The sequence below is a fragment of the Silurus aristotelis genome, assembly GCF_946808225.1.
Source record: "Silurus aristotelis genome assembly, chromosome: 8".
Classification (NCBI taxonomy): domain Eukaryota; kingdom Metazoa; phylum Chordata; class Actinopteri; order Siluriformes; family Siluridae; genus Silurus; species Silurus aristotelis.
The window spans coordinates 10,281,189-10,294,113 of record NC_139581.1 but is presented as its reverse complement, the minus strand read 5'-3'; the positions used below and the strand labels follow the sequence as shown (position 1 = coordinate 10,294,113).

Genomic DNA, 12,925 nt, shown 5'->3' with positions numbered 1-12,925 from the left:
AGTAAATTTGAGTGAAGCCGTACGATGTGACATCATTTACTCAGAAATCCCTAATTTGTCAGCATTAATATTTCAGCCGCAGCATTGCCTGTCACTGAGTGCCAGAGATGACTGATCAATCTATAAAACGGCCGAGGCTAATTTATTGAATATTTATGTGCAATGTCATGTGCGGGGCGCGAGCGGAATTTATTTCGTTCACTTCTTTCTCTGGTTGAGAACTTTTCTAACTAACTGACTTTCTTTTTTTCTTTCTTTCTTTTTTCGGGAAGAGAAGAGATGCATAATGATAATGGCGCACGCACCAGCCCCAAACGCGTTTCGCAGTGTGGAGCGAGTGTTTAGCACACTGCTCACAGATGTAGTCACACGTCCATTGCAGTGTCACCATTCTAGTCAATGAATTACGGCGATGTGCCAGGCTGTGATTGGGTTGCGATGATTCACAGTCGTGTATGGGGTGATCCAACCAGGCACAGTCCATTATAGCTCTCGACTTCTCTATAATTCCACTTTTATTGTCTTTTGCTGTGCAGTGTTCCTGAGCCGTGTCCTCTTAGAGGATAATGCACCTGTGTTGCTACGTCGCGATTTGGTATTTACTGTCTCGTCTTGAGAAATGTGTTTGTTTGCAGGTTTATCATGCAGCGCTGTGAACTACAGAGTGACAATTTTGGCTCAGACAGCATCATTTCTGATGGCGTGTCAGAGTAAACTGCTGGGATAGCAGACAGCAAAGCAGAGCTTTGGAAAGAAACCATTTGTCCTTCAAACAGTCCCATGAAGATCATTACGCGACTAAATTAACGATGGCGGGGTACAACCGTGGCGTTCTGTGGCCTGTGGAGAAGTGTGACTTGGGCTATTATATTTGGATGGCTTGAGACATGTGAGCAGTGTTTCCTCAGCTATGTCTGTTCTGCATGGTAATCTGTGAGACTTTCCGGTGGCCTTGCGTACGTCGCTTCGTCTTAAGGCTTTACAGTACACTGAACAAGTCTATTCCTACTCCACACCGCGTATTAGCCCCTCCAATACCCTCATTATCCCGTCACTAATTACAAATTCTCAAGTCAGTGCCAAGCATTAAAATAAGACAGTGCAGTGAGCATATGGCATAATATCCTATTAATGAACACTCTAAATTCAAACTCAGGTCAGCTGCTCGTTTCGTGTACGTGTCACCGATCCAAAGGGAGAGGAAAAAAAGTGACCTTCTTTTAAAATGCACAGACTGATTTGAAGAGATGGGAGCCTCAGGCAAACTCATTGTTTTACTTGTTTAATTTTTTTCCAGCAATTATTGATATATTATTGTGAGGGGTGAGTGGAGTATGTTTTTTTGCCCTTTTTTTTTTTCTCGTAAACCCCCCCAAAAAAACAGAGATGGACATCACCTCCCTATCTGGGTTCAGTCTCTTCACTATTTTTGTTTGTGCTCTTTTCTCTTACTCTCTCTCTCACTCTTTCTCCCTCTCTAGGGGAACACTAGGCTATTTGCATTCCCTGTCACAACGGTGTGAAAAACAAGTTTCTTTTCATTCTGCTGGTCTCCTCGTGCACAGCGTTTTAATGTGGACTGCCAAACACAAACGAGATGGATTTCTATTTCCTTTTAACAAAAAGAAGCAGGCTGCAAATAGACACGTTTAGTTAGCCTGTGTCTTAGCATGATAGATGTGGCCAGGGATCAAGTTTTTCTGAGCTAATCTACAGACATGACCCTGTCTCCTGTGATAGACATAATGGAGGGTTTCCTTAAAAAAAAAAGATCCTGATGCACCTCTGCTATCATCAGGTCTAGTGCAGAATCAGCCTAGTTAGACAATGCAGCTCCTTTGCTGTCATTAACCCATACACGAAATAGGACATGGCACTATAACCCAGGTTCACACACACCCACGCTCTCACACACTCAGCATATCAGCAAGGCTCAGCCGTGGGGAAGGTGATTTATATTGACAGGGATCCATTTCAGCTGTGCTCTGGCTTGGTCTCAAGGGGGGTGCTCCCAGGGTGAGTGATCATGCCGACTCCAAGCTAAAGCTCAGTCCCGAGGCTGCTGGAGCAGTGTGGGGTAATAGTTTGTTTTCAAAAGCTTAATCCCATAGAACAGCTGTCTGAGATCTGGACTTGGATCAGTGGTGTGGAGGCCAGATACGACTGCAGGTGCAGGGACTTCTCTAGTTTGGGCTTTTGCAAATTAGTCCTATGTGTGTTGCTTTCCAAATGAATGTGTTATGTTGGGAAAGAAACTGGGGAGCTTTGCTAATATCAGTCTACAAGTTACAAGTGAGTCTATATTGTGACTGTCACCTGCACTCAATATATACTGTACATGATCATATTTTAAACAACATAAGGTAAGTATATTCATTTTAAAGGACCATGGCATTGAATAGACATTTCCTTGCATTACCACCCTACACCCTGGTACCATGTGTAATTTACAGTCAGAAAAAGAACATGTAAAAAATATGTTGACAAGGAAGTTTAAAAACTGTAGATGTCAAAGATAAATACCATAGCTAATTTATTACAAACTAATCAACCAATGCACAAACCAAAACTTACATGAAAAATGTTTAAACAGGACTCAATATTTGATTTTTTTTTAACTTGCACAAGCCATTCTACTTGTTACTATCATCTGCTATATTTTCAGTAATTTGCAAAACTATTTCTGCATGTTGTTAGCAAGGGTTACTTAAACACCTAGCAAGCTATCTTGGCTAAACACCTAGCTAGCTAGATAGATAGATAGATAATCAGAGTAGCACCAGCTAGCATGAGTCATAATGCAGCTAAATCTAATCACCAGAAATACTGAGGTAATAGCAGAAATACACCCTAAATGGGGGTCAAAAATCACACATGCGCACACACAGACAATTTAGCATGCCAATCCACCCACTATATTTTTAGGTTGAAAACCATTGAAGTTAGAGGAAATTCAAGTGGAGAACATGTATAGAAAACCCCACATAGGCATTAACCCTGACTCAAGATTGAACTGGGGACTGTGAGGAAGCAAACGGTGTCTGCTGTGCCACCATTCCACCCTACCTAAATAATTGGTTCCCCAATTATAGCCCTGCAGGACTGCAGTTCACCACAGTTTTGTAATAGTGTTGCTTTAACACCCCAATTAAACCTGTTTTTAACATCAATTTGAATCTAGGTGTCTTTGACCAGAAAAAAACACCAAACGGTGCTCTTCAGGATGGCACTTGGAGAACCCTGATATACTGTGTGAAAAAACAGACTAATAATAAAATATAGTAAACATAATGCTGAGGATGGTTAACTATTTTTGTTGTGGGTGGCCAGTGAAAGCGAATACTAACACAATAGGTGGAGACAAAGCTACAAAAAAAACCCCTAAAACTAAAACATATATTTTTATATAAATAACCAAACTAGTACAATGAGTTACTGGGTTTCACAAAGAATGTTAGCAATGACAGGTAGGATACCACCAGTAACATGACTAGTTTGTTATGCTGTAAGCAAATGGTAGTGCTTTCAAAAGGTTTTCTGGAAATAGTTAGCAGACAAGTTACATATTTCATGTGGAAGTGTTTAAATATACCTAAACAGTAATGGAATCCTAGTGGGCATAATGCAGAGTACACAACTATGTTGCAAGGAAGAAATGTTTCATGCGATTTACAAACGTGTTTTTAACATTTAAGAAAGAAATGGCTGAAGTGCAAGTATAAGCCAAGAAATGTACATGAGAGAAATTGTTTCGTCAAAGAACAGCTTGATGAAAAAGGTCATCTGTGTCTTGGTGTAAGCTGATTTTATTGTTGAGCTGGAGCCAATGAAGGACTAATAAAAAAAACGACCTCAATAAAAACAGCACTGCCTATGCAGTATGCAAATGATTCCATAAAGGATGGGGGCCAAAGTGAGAGGAGGCCACATGGTGTGTGTCGGCCTGGCCCATCACTCTTCATGCCAGGGCCTTTATGCTCGTGCTCTACTGATAAGAGCCAGGAGAGGGCACCTGTGGAGGGTCACCTCTGCTGAAGGTGAGGGCCAACACTGCTCCACACTGCCCCCCTACTGTGGTGGCACACACATAACAATAACACAGTGCCCTGCACCAGACGCTCACTCATATGCTCTGAGGTCTAAGATGATGTTAGACACTTTCCAAATTTCTTTTGACTTTCATTACCTATTTTTAAGTAACCTCTTAGTGTGCCTCCACTCTTAGACTTTTAACAAAAGCATGGCAGTATGATTTCAAGCAGGTGAGTTACTTGAGGAATTAATTATATTTAATAATTAATCTGCTTATTTTTTGGTCACTTTTGGAACAGAAGCAGGTTACAAAACATAAAAAGGATGCAACACCATGCATCTGCAAAAATTTGAACTGAATAGTAATGCTTAGAGATGCTTAGTTTATTGTAAAGTTAGAAAATAACCTTTTACCAAACTCTGTCATTCTTAAGCTTGAGCATGCTACTTATGCAATAATTAACTTGCATAACATAAGGTAAAATTATCAGTGGGTGCTTTTACATGTATTGGAGATGGTGAAGCAGTAGTGGATATGATTAGTAAGGAGATAGTGAGAGCAGTGATTAAGATGACATCTGGTCCAACTGGTGAGATGGCAGTGGAGTTTTTATCCAGGTTGTCCAGGATTTTGGAAGGTGAGAGGATGCCTGAGGAATGGAGAAGGAGTGTGCTGGTACCAATCTTTAAGAATAAGGGAGATGTGCAGACCTTCAATAACTAAGGGAGAATAAAGTTGATCTGTCACACCATGAAGTTATAGGAAAGAGTAGTGAAAGCCAGCAACAGTATGGTTTGATGCAGAGGAGGGCACTACAGATGCATTATTTGCTTTGAAAATGTTGATGGAGAAGTATAGAGAAGGACAAAAGGAGTTGCATTGTGTGTTTGTGGATTTAGAGAAAGCATACGACAGGGTGAAGAGAGGAGTTGTGGTATTGTATGAGGAAGTCAGGTGTGTCAGAGAAGTAATTGAGGGTGGTGCAGGACATGTATGAGGACAGTGTGACAGCAGTGAAGTGTGCAGAAGGAACGACAGACTAGTTTAAGGTGGAGGTTGGACTGCATCAGGGATCGGCTCTGAGCCCCTTCTTGTTTGCAGTGGTGATGGACAGGTTGACAGACGTGGTCAGAAAGGAGTCTCAATGGACTATGATGTTTGCGGATGATATTGTGATTTGTAGGGAGCAGGTTGAGAAAAGCCTGGAGAAGTGGAGGTATGCGCTTAGAAAAAGGGGAATGAAAGTAAGACAGAGTAAGACAGAGTACAGGTGTGTGAATGAGAGGGAGGACAGTGGAGTGGTGCGGTTGCAGGGAGAAAAGGTGGAGGAGTTCAGGTACCTGGGGTCAACAGTGCTAAATAATTTAGGGTGTGTTAGAGAAGTGAAGAAAAGTGTGCAGGCAGGGTGGAGTGGGTGGAGAAAAGTGGCAAGAGTGATTTGTGATAGAAGGGTATCTGCAAGAGTGAAAGTAAAAGTTTATAGGACTGTGGTGAGACCTGCGATGTTGTATGGTTTAGAGACAGTGACATTTATTCATTCATTTTCTCCCGCTTATCCGTAATTCGGGTCGCGGGGGCAGCAGTCTAAGCAGGCCCCCGCCTTCGACTGCTGCCCAATCCTCACAGCACCGTCCCTTATGCAGGTGGTGAGCCCACGGGAAGGCGGCCCCACGTCACTCCGACGTCACGGACCTTGATATTTTCCTCGTAAGGGACCCCCGGAGCATAGAGGGTTAAGGGCCTTGCTCAAGGGCCCAAGAGTGGCAGCCTGGCGATACCGGGGCTTGAACCCCAGACCTTCCGATCGGCAACCCAGCGCCTTAACCGCTGGAGCCACCACTCCCCCGAGACAGTGACATTAAATAAAAAAAAAAAGGAGGTGGAGCTGGCGGTTTCAGAGCTGGAATATGTTGAGATTTTCATTCTAAGGATGGACAGGATTAGAAATGACCTTTTTAGAGGGACAGCGCATGTAGGACGTTTTGGGGACAAAGTGAGAGAGGCCCTATTGAGATGCTTTGGACATGTGCAGAGGAAGGAAAAGGAAGACCAAAGAGTAGGTTTATGTATGTGGTGAGGGAAAACATGCAGGTAGTTGGTTTGAAAGAGGCAGATGTAGAGGACAGAGTAGTATGGAGACGGATGGGAGCAGAAGAAGACTATGGACTATGGTTCCTATCAACCACTGCACCCATACCAGCCCAGTTATATGATCTCTGCACCTGATTCACATTATCATCTATTTAGCACATGTATGTAAGTCTCACCTTTTACTCCACTGTAGTCTATGGTCTTTGTATGGCCCACCACTGATTGATATATATATATATATATATATATATATATATATATATATATATATATATATATATATATATATATATATATATATATATATATCAGTGGTGGGCCATACATTTGGTACCTCGGCTCACGATGTCTAGCTTTTCTTGAAAATGTTTTTTTAAGTATGTCCAAGACCAAATCAATTAGGCATAAAAAAAGTCTAACTCAGATGTGTGCAGTGCTACACATGTGTTTTGCTAGGCGAACTTGGCTGTAAAAGTTTCTCTCTGACCAACAAATCAGAGGACGGAAAAATGCTGATGCTTTTCTGTGCCAGTGAGGTGAATATAAAATCTGATTGGTTAAAGAAACAGAGCTATTTCTTAAGAAGACTTTAGTAATAACACCAGCAGTATTGACTTTAAAGGCCCTGGGCAGATTAGATCGACATGGCAGCACATAGAGGCTGAAATCTGATTGGAAAAAAAATCTAACATGCACATACACATACACATATTGGAAGCAGTGCAACCAAGAGAAACGTTATGAAATAAAGAGAATAAACTGTTGGAATAAATGAACACAATTTCATGAAACAAATATTAGAATTTAGGTTGTAAATGTAGGTCAGTGCTTGTGATAGTGTTTAGGCCAGCAGGAGAAGGCGTTGCTGGCCCTGACCACCCGCCACTGATATATATACTGATCAGGTATAACATTATGATTGTTGATTATCTCTTCCTCATGGCACCTGTTAGTGGGTGGGATAATTAAGCAGCAAGTGGGCATTTTATTCTCAAATTTGATGTGTTATGAGCAGGAAAAATAGGCGAGCGTAAGGATTTGAGTGAGTTTGACAAGGGTCAAATTGTGATGGCTAGATGACATCCAAGAGAAAGAGAATGGAAAACATACAACCAATGCACAATCAATGTTATTATTCAGAACACATCCTATGTCTGCAGCTCTGTCCTTTTTCTCACTTTGTGATTTGTGGGTCAGTTTAACATTTGATATGCTGCTATATAAAATCTATAAAACATCTGCTGTATCCATCCTTGCAGCTGCTCCTTTTGCTTCACTTCTTTGTCATATTCTGCACCATACTGAGGTTTGTACTGTGAATGACACTTGCAGTATTGGTGTCAGCTAATGAATAATAATGACCAGTGGGGGGGTCTGATTAAGAAAATTATTGAGCAGGGGTGGTCTTTGTTAAATCTGATCTCTGCAGACAGTATACATGTAAAGACTGAAGCCCTCTTGGTAAAATAAAAAAAAAAAAGACGCAAAAATATCGCACTTTGAAATAATTTTGTCAAAGAAATTTGAAAAAGCACTGTGGCATAGGGGATCCCTAGGCAAATTAGAAGCTGAAGTGTTTGTTTTAAAAAGGGGGAGTAAGAAAAGTAAAGTGTGATAGGAGCACAAATTCGGGACTGTACTCTGTTACTAGGAAGGCCCTGGCATGCTCACTTGGCACACAATGTTGCCAAGTTGTAGGATTTACCTCGAAGCCTGAGGGTTTCGACATGAAAAGACTTTATCGGCTCGAAGACCCTGTGGAAACCTCTTGGAGGCTTACCCTGTTGTAGTGATGGAGAGGAGAAAATGCAGGATGAATGGCATAAAATGAAACTGTGGTTTCTGCACAAAACAGTCCAGAAACCACAGCCAAGTTGCCAAAAGAGAGAAAGGAGAAAATGGGTGGCATGAGAACAATGATGTAAAACCATAGAGTGGAACAACTGCCTCTGGCACCATTATCCTCCCTGTTATACTCACACACACTCACATGACACCACACACACACACACACACACACACACACACACACACACACACACACACACACATACACACACACACACTCACAGCAAGCACTAATTAAGGAAATATAAATTGTGGGTTATCTATAGTACATATAGTGCATGTTAATTGATCCATGTAGATTAATGTCTTAATTCTGCATATGAAACACTTAGCGATGTGATAGTGGTTTGTGTGTGTATGTGTGTGTGTGTGTGTGTTTGTGTGTGTAGTACGTGCAGATGAATCAACTAGCACCATCAGAACAAGGCTGCAGGTGTATGTGTGTTTAGAAGAGTAGAGCTCATCTGGCCAACTGAGAGCACATGGTCAAGTGGTCAACAAAATGAAAATGGAAAATTGCTGCTACTCATTCTTGAAATGTGCGTGTTTGTGATATATATATATATATATATATATATATATATATATATATATATATATATATATATATAGAGAGAGAGAGAGAGAGAGAGAGAGAGAGAGAGAGAGAGAGAGAGAGAGAGAGAGAGAATGGAGACTGAGTTTAGCAGGTCAACAAAGATATAACAAAATTGTTCAGCTCAACCATAGACCATGCCAAACAAACAAATAAATAAACATTTGAACAAATAGCAATTAATTTATTATGTAGCCCATGTATTTATGTATATGCTTCTTAAAATGTATGCATTCACCACAAAGGTGAAAGGTCAAATATAAGTCATAAAAAAAAAGAAAGCACATTCAATAACAGTAATAAACAAGTTATCTAATAAAGATATATAAACAAGTTTAAATAAGGTATTAAGGAAAAAAATAATATTAATGACCTCATGTTTAAACACACTCAGTAGTCAATTTGATATTGTACACACTGAAATATAAGAACCAGATTTTTATAATATTGTTAGTTGGTGTTAGCTGCAAAAACAATTCAAATTCTTGTCCTTGGTCCTTGTCTTGGGGGTTAACAGTGTTGAAAAAAAACCCGATATGAAATGTTTTGAAATAGCTCAGTCAAGAAGTTGTATATTAGTTTAATGTGGATGATTGATTTTAGGATTACATAGTGATTTATTGTTAATTACACATCATGCAGCAAAATTGGGAAGAAAACAAGCAGGTTGTGTGTTCATAGTTATACGCTGGAACAAATTTGATATTACAATTTTTATTGCAATAAGATTTCTCCATTACTTTTTTGTTGTGTTTTTTTCTTGTGTATTTACTGCTACTTAAATCAAGCAGTTTTGCTGTTGTGAAATGTGAGTTTTCCACCCAGAAGTACCATCAACCTACGTGTTTCTGATTTATACCATGAGGTAAAATTTCTAATAACGTTGGTTGTAACAAAATTATTATTATGCAAAATGAACAGACATATTTACTTTTTTTGCTTGATGCAAATGTAGCTGTAATGCTCCATTGTATCTGAAATGTATAAAGTGAATAAATCTCTTTATTATGTTGGTGAACTGTCAAACAAAGTTTTTCAGTAAGACTCTACAGTGTAAATACACAGATTAATGCTAAGAACAACGTTTTCCATAATCATAATTGAAACAGGACCAGCTGTTTAAAAAAAATCCTAATACGAGACTTTTTAACGTATGCTTTATTCTGGTGAAAGTGCGTAAACAAGAAGAATGATTTTTGGGTTTATGTATGCGCAATCAGACATGTCTCAAAATGTGTTTAATACAAATGCAGCCCCAGTATCGCAATGTAGAGGTAATAGTGTGTGCAGCACATAGAGTGCACATTTAACCCCCATACGGTTAATCACCACCATTTTCCACTTCATTTCCATATGTCCTTAGCCCAGCAGCTCACACAGGCCTGTTATTATAAACACAACGCACCTTTTCTTACAGATGAGAAGAATTCATTTTATGTTACGTTTTACACGAAGATATTCGTGCTTATGCCAGTGGAATTTGTGGGTCTGTATGAAGCACATGTGTAGTCTCCAAACACCTATAGGTCTGAAAGTACACATGACTTTTTGGACAGTTAATAAGAGTTTTTCCTATTTTCTTCCATTTCATGTAGCATCAGTAATAAAACGTACATAATTCTAGTGGAAACAACAAACCATAGTTAAATGTCTAAACCTGTTCTGAAAATGATAATTATTTGTTTTTATAGTTAAACAGGTCCATAACCCTATAACTGAGTGCAGTGTGTGTTGATGTCGGTTGTGAAACGGTGTGTGTTGAGGTCAGAAGTATAGAGCAGTGGATAAGGCAGAAAAAGTCAGTAGAATGATGGACATGGCTTTAAGGGCAGAATCATACAGAGTGCTGTCTCTTTGGTCAGCATTTTACTACAGAAGCAGAAGGTGCCTTTCTCAGTGGGGTACAGATTCACGGAGCATTTTCTGTTCTTCATGCTGGGATACATGGACCTCTTGCTCTTTCCCTCCACACAACAGCCTCATTCTGGATGAAAGAGACACTGCATTTCCATCAGCATCATCATGTTTTATTGTCGTCAAAGGAAATGGGATGAAATGAGTACTTGAAATTCAAATATAAATCCATTCAAAGTGTTATTTCTTGAAAGATCACATGCACAGATCTTCTCTTTTAATGCTATTGCTTGACATTCATTAGAAATAAATAAATTGACAGAATAAGTCTAATGAATTAGAATAGTTATAGAATAGAATAATAATTATGTCTAGATAGAGACAATGTGCCATTTCATCCCGATCCCCATTAATGTCTGGTGAAATTGCCCCTTCAAAGTTCAACTTTAGTAAATATTACTCTTCTTTTCTGTTTTCCATCAAATCCTGTCTGTCTTAAAGGACCTGCCATAAATAAGGAATTAAAAATGCATACCGTGCAGAATGAGCCCCATTGATCTCTCAGTAAGGAGCCCATATTTGCCTGCTTGCTTGATTGTCACAGTTAGTGTGAATTATGTGGAACATGTGTTGAATTTACGAGATAAAGGGTTGAAGCCCGATAACTCTAGACGCCATTTGATGTGACTGCAATGGCTTTTGTTGACAGACAGGGCAAGAGACTACGCCAACCCCCCCTCCACCCCTCCCTGTCTTGTTTTTGTTATGAGAGATTGTGTGCTAAATGGAGTGTGTGCTCTGCACACTCTGTAAATTTGGTATCATAATGAGCGCTGCTCCTCCGTATTGGACAGCAGAACGCAGAGAGGCAGCAGTGAGCTGTGCATGTGGCACAGCTGCATGACTGAGCCACAGGGCACACTGGCCTTTTTGCATACACACACACACACACACACACACACACACACACACACACACACACACACACACACACACACACACACACACACACAGACGGGATACTGTTTAGATGATATTGATGAATGTTGCAGAAGAGAGTCTCTAACTGAGGCCCAGCAATGAGCTAGAAAATGAATAATGTTTCTTCAGAGAGCAGTGAGAAAACCATTTTACAGTGGAGATTACTAAACAGTGACTTCTGAGCAGAACAGCAAAATCACACACACACACACACACACACACACACACACACACACACACACACACACACACACACACACACACACGAACATCCTCCTCATCCTCTCAACATTTGTAGTTTTACATCTGACCTCTCTTGCATTTATTGAACTAGAAGTGTTTTAAAGTTGTGTGTGAGATATGGGAATGTTTATACTGATTAAAGTGGAACACATTACTGTTTTAAATCACTCCCACACCCTGTTTATCTCCTCCCGCTTGTTCCTCCTCCTCCCAACCGTTAATAGTGACTCAGTCCTCCTGCGGAGAAACAAACTTTATAAAATTCTCCTTAATCTGCCAAGCGTAACCTATTTTCCTCTCGATGCAATTAACTGCACCAACATTTACAATAATATGATTACAGCCACTTTAGCAAAGTTGGAGCAGGATTGAAAGAATATTAGGTATCAGCGAGGGGTTGATCGTAATGGTCGTATTTTCAGGAGCCTTGCATTTTCTTTGAGCAAATAGAGAGCCCCTAAATTCTCCTTCAGGCTCTAAAAACCAATGCAGTGGAACCACGATAACAAACGCAAGCATCCACTTCCCTTCTCTCCCAAGATTTTTTACTTTCAATCCTGGTTCTTCCCACTTCCTACCTCCCTAAATTAATTAAGCCTTTCACGGGCATGTAATTAGGAACATTAGCGAGTCATAAAATTGCCAACAGTCTCTAAATTATGTGGATGCCCACAGCAATTTGTTTGTAATTCCTTTCTTTAAAACATTGACACCATAGGGGCCAAAACATCCACAAAGTTGCCCACTGTGCTCTCTTGCCTTTGGTCCCAATAAACAACTGGCTGTGGCTCAGGTTGTGGATAATGCAAATTGAGTCCTTCTCTTGAAAGGGTTGGACTAAAAAGGTTCCCTCGGTTGGAAAGTGTGTTTATTAAGTCAGAAGTGCTTTTTTCAGGAGGCAGGTTGAAGAAAAAAAAAGAGGTAGCTCGTCTGCGTTTTAGATATTTATATATCAAAACGTTCATATTTAAGGAATCACGTCAACCTAACTACGGACTTCAGACTTTATTCTATCATGATATTCTGTTATACCTTGAATTCAATTCGGTAAACAATCCATTTAAATACATGTTGAAAAGAGAGTGGCGAAAAGTAAAGCCTTTATTGTTCCCCCTGTCCCATAAAGAATTACAAAGAGAAGAAGGTGAGAAATCGCAACGTCATTCTTTGTTTGATGATCCTGGCTTCCCTTAGACAAGCACTGGTAAAAAAAAAAAAAAAAAAAAAAAAAAAAAAAAAAAAAAAAAAAGAAAAAGAAAGAGTAAAAAAAAAAGAAGAAT

General features: G+C 39.8%; 1 protein-coding gene across 1 annotated transcript in view; it reads left to right on the top strand.

Moving 5' to 3' along the window:
- Positions 1 to 2,015: 2,015 nt before the first annotated feature.
- Positions 2,016 to 12,925, top strand: part of lhx1a (LIM homeobox 1a) — a 69,887-nt gene continuing 58,977 nt past the window's right edge. Inside the window, exon 1 of the mRNA XM_083548285.1 lies at positions 2,016 to 2,169. The gene's annotated coding sequence lies outside the window, so the exon portion shown is untranslated. The remainder of the gene's footprint in view (positions 2,170 to 12,925) is intronic.